This window comes from Octopus bimaculoides, chromosome 10, assembly GCF_001194135.2.
Source record: "Octopus bimaculoides isolate UCB-OBI-ISO-001 chromosome 10, ASM119413v2, whole genome shotgun sequence".
In the NCBI taxonomy this organism is placed as follows: Eukaryota; Metazoa; Mollusca; class Cephalopoda; order Octopoda; family Octopodidae; genus Octopus; species Octopus bimaculoides.
The window spans coordinates 23,449,624-23,454,365 of record NC_068990.1 but is presented as its reverse complement, the minus strand read 5'-3'; the positions used below and the strand labels follow the sequence as shown (position 1 = coordinate 23,454,365).

Sequence of the window (4,742 nt, the reverse complement as noted above, 5' to 3'; positions counted from 1 at the left end):
ATAAAAACAAAAGTAAATGAGTATATGCATATATACGTACAGGTATGTGCATACCGACATCCACCTGTATGTATAGGTGCATATCTGGGTACAGGACATTGCAAACAAACGTAGACGAGAACACACGAGCCACATAGAGAACATTCTATATATATATATATATATATATATTTGTTTCATTTCAACAATATTTGATAAATGACGATTTGCAACTGAAAGTTGATAGTGAAAGAGGAATGCATTGCTTAAAAGAATTGATTTATTATTGATTCACTAAAATGGTATAAGTTCGAGACGATAAATTATGCATACACAGGGTAGCCAGCTGCCTCCGGGCAAATTGGTCAGCGGTATTTTTTCCATCTTTGCGTTCTGAGTTCATTTTCCGCCGGGGTCGACTTTGCTTTTCATCATTTCGAGGTCGATAAAATAAGTGCCAGTCGAGCTTGAGGTCGATGTGATCGACTTATTCCTCCCTGAAATTGCTGGCCTTGTGCCAAAATTTGAAACCAAATTGTACACACACATGCATATTGTATGTGTGTGCATAAGTGTGTATTTTCGTCTGTGTTTGCTCCCTCTACCGCTCGATAACCGGTGCTGGTTTGTTTACGCCACCGTAAGTTCGGTGAAATACACCGGTAGAATAAGTACCGGACTCAGAGAAAAAAAAAAAAGAGAAACATCAGTACTGGCGTCGATTTGTTCGACTAAATCTTTGAAGATGGTGCCCCAGCATGGCCTTGGACCAATGACTGAAACAAGCAAAGTGGTAAAAGTTAAGATTGCTTTCAGATACGAAAAATTACTGTTTTGTAGTAGAATGCAATAAAGTAAAAATGAAGAGAAATGTAATGCTATGGTAGTTTCATCCCAGCACGGCAGGACCACTTTCTCTATGACATTTGTGACTAGTATGATAAAATATTAATTTCAAGCTGGAATCAAAGACACGTACTTTGAGGCGTTTGTATTATCGATTACATTGATCTCATGATAGATTTATATATTTAATACTACGAATGGTGAACAACAGTGCTGTTAATTAGGTATTTCCCAAGAACTAATTATTAACTCAATGTAATTCTGGTGGCATGAATAATAAGGGAGCGTTGCAGACTTGGTTCAAAGGACTTTCTTTGAAAAGCACGCGTTTTTAACTCCCGATTTTCACATTCTTTGCTGATATGCATCAACGATTTAGATGCACCCGCATATATACTAACATTCGCATGTATGTATAATCTGTGTGTGTGTGTGTATGTGTGTGCGCGCGCGCGTGTGAATGTGGACATGCGTGTGAATGTGTATATGTGTGTGTGTGTGTGTGATCCCTCGACGTGTTGATCTTCACCGTAAATTTGACTTGACTGGCACTCCGTCGGGTACGACGACGTGGGTTCCAGTCGATCCAAATTGACGGTCCCAGTTGATCCAGTTGAGGGTTCCAGTTGATCACGAACAGCCTGTTCGTGAAATTAACATAGCGAGTGATTGAGTACTCCACAGACACACGGCGTACCCTTAATGTAGTGCTCAGTGAATTTCAGCGTGACACAGAATATGATAAGTTGTAATCACGTGACAGGTTCTACTAATTTTTTGCCAGTTGAGTGGACGGGAGCAAGGGAAAATAAAGTGTCTTGCTTAAGGACACAGCATGCCGCCGCGAATCGAACTCATGGCTTTACGATCGTAAGCTGAACACTCTAGCTACTAAGCCACGAGCCTTCACAAATTTGACTTCACTTCCGATATAGAGTTTACATTAACAGTGGTGGTGGTGGCAGGTGGTGGTGGGAGTGGCAGGTGGTAGTGGCAGGTCACATAGCAACCGGGACAAGTCGGTGTATCTGCAGCATGGCATTTGGGGAGGCAAATCGACGTAGTCGGGTGGTGGTTTCTCTCACTATACTCAAGGCATTATTAAGGTACTCGGGGTCCTGCTGGATGCTGCTAGTTCACAACTCTGTATAGGGATTTATCCCGAATGACCAGAGTCGATGGAATCGACAATCCTTCCCCCAGATTTCGGGCCTTGTGTCTTGAGTAGAAAGGGTTATTATCATTATTGCTGATAAAGCGGTGAGCTGAAAGAATCGTTTGCAAAATGGACCAATCACTTCGCGGCATTTCTTCCGCTTTTACGTTCTGAGTTCAAATGCCGCCGAGGTCTACTTTTCTTTTTATCCTTTCGAGGTAAATCAAATGCAACATCAACCAAGCATTGAGATCGATGTAATCGACTTTACTCCTCCCCTCAAAATTGTTGATCTTGTGCCAAAATTATAAAAAAATTACTATAGGCGTAGGAGTGGCTGAGTGGTAAGTAGCTTGCTTACCAACCACATGGCTCCGGGTTCAGTCCCATTGCGTGGCAACTTGGGCAAGTGTCTCCTACTATAGCCTCGGGCCAACCAAAGCCTTGTGAGTGGATTTGGTAGACGGAAACTGAAAGAAGTCCGTCGTATATATGTATATTTATTTATGTATGTGTGTGTATATGTTTGTGTCTGTGTTTGTCCCCCCGACATCGCTTGACAACCAATGCTGGTGTGTTTACGTCGCCATAACTTAGCGGTTCGGCTAAAGAGACCGATAAAATAAGTACTAGGCTTACAAAGAATAAGTCCTGGGGTCGACTTGCTCGACTAAAAAGGCGGTGCTCCAGCATGGCCACAGTCAAATGACTGAAACAAGTAAAAGAATAAAAAGAGTATTACTTTTATTATTGTTTGTTGTTGTTGGCAGGACAGCTACGTATAGATTATATAATTTCAGAAAAAAAAATCGTTACATACTAAGCTGAAAGTAAATTCTATACGAAGTATGTTTATAGAAAGACAGGCTTTTGTTATTGGTATTTTTCTCCGCTCTAGAAAAAACAATGTTTAATTCACCAAACACATTTTTTCTGTCGCTAGGCATTTCAAATATGGCGACTAAGGCAGTACACGTCCCTCAAATTACAAAAACGAAAAGAAAATGTGAAACAAATCTTGTAAACAAAATAACAGCTATTTGCACTTTAAAGAACACATGTAAAGGATGAGAGAAAATTTTTACTGGCAAATGTCTTGGATTATAAAACCATACAAACAGTATTAGTTTATACAGCCGTACAAACAGTATTAGTTGTCAGTAACTAAGAAATTTCAAATATGACTCCAGTAGCGGAGTAGTTTTGAATATTGCTCCGATTTTAAATCTGGTATCAGGGTTATGAAAGGAGAAAAGTTAACGTCGGTGGAAGCTATTGTGATAGAAAAGGTTTTTCAGTTGCCTTCCAAGATAACATTTGAAGTTACCCTCGCCTGTGTATGGAAGGCTATAAATTTTATCGACCTCGACAGCATCATTCATTTCCCTGCAGTAGAATGCACACCGACATGAGATACCTCATGTTAGTTTTACCAAACATACTTTTCTCTGTTGGCTAAGAGCATGTTGGAAAACGGTATTAATTTTGAAGTTTTTCTCTTCGTAGATTGATTGCTTTCACCGCAGCTAAGGAGCTCGATCTACCCTTACAAAAAACTAATTTAGCCCATAGATGGGGCTCTGCAAAGTGCGACCATTCCCAGTCAGAACAGACCTAGCAGTAATTGTAATTAAGCTGTGACTCTACGCTCCCCACAACTCCGAACCGCCAAATTACGCTGAGGCTGAATCTGTCTTTCTTCGATAAAATTCGTACCAGTTAAGTGCTGAGATCAAAGTAATCAATCTGCCTTCAAGCGCATCGAATTTTTAAGGCGGTCTGCCGAGGACAGCTTTGCATTTCATTCTATCCCCCGCCCACACCGGTATCGATAGATTACTTGGAGTTGATGGTAACGATTAACCCCTCCCCTTAAAGTTCCTGGCTTTCTGACTGAATCAGAAACCCTGTTCCTCTTCCTTCTGATCATCATCATCATCATCATCATCATCATCATCATCATCATCATCATCATCATCATCATCATCAATAACAATAACAACAACAACAACAACAACAACAACAACAATAAACATTCGACAGAGTTTTCTATAGCTGCCTACACGCAAGTCCTAAGAGCAGTCAGTTTTGATACCGCCGTGAGGAGTCGGATTATTTCAATGTAGAGCGGCCTCTGTTCGGTGCATAAACTAAATATAAATCCATTAGCAAATCGTGAATGAAGTTTAAACAATGTATGGTCAAATTGTGTGTCAGTGAGTAAATGTATTCATTTGAGAATTTATGTTGTAATAATGTAAAATTCAAAACCGAACTTGTACTTCTGAAATATAAACCAGAGTAACAGCTGCAATTTCAATGATACCTACTTCGCTCGAGGGAAAAACCCACTACGAATAACAGAAACTGATGCTGTAGTCATGCCATTAGTATTAATAAAACGATTTCAAGAAGTACAACATACAAAACATTTCAGAGATATCAATGAAATCACTTAAAAGGCAGCCGTAATCTCTGTGAAATAGTATATTATAGATCTATATAATAAAAACATACAAACTGAAAGAAACAAAACTGTTTCTATTCATGAATACGCCGAGGTTTATGTAACTGGAAACTTTGGGAAGTAATACTTAATTGGTTTCTTTATCTCTGACAATTAATGGTGGATGTATGAATTCTAGTGCTTCAAAGATTGATTCATCGTCATACATATATTATAGTTAAGATCCTTTACACACACACGCACACACACACACATACACACACACACACACACACACACACACACACACACACA

The 4,742-nt window shown here is 39.6% G+C and overlaps 1 long non-coding RNA gene across 1 annotated transcript in view; it reads right to left on the bottom strand.

Annotated features, from left to right (window-relative positions):
• Positions 1 to 245: 245 nt before the first annotated feature.
• The window catches only part of LOC128248858 (uncharacterized), a 9,458-nt gene continuing 4,961 nt past the window's right edge, over positions 246 to 4,742 (bottom strand). The window contains exon 2 of the long non-coding RNA XR_008264983.1: positions 246 to 755. This is a non-coding gene — a long non-coding RNA (uncharacterized LOC128248858). The remainder of the gene's footprint in view (positions 756 to 4,742) is intronic.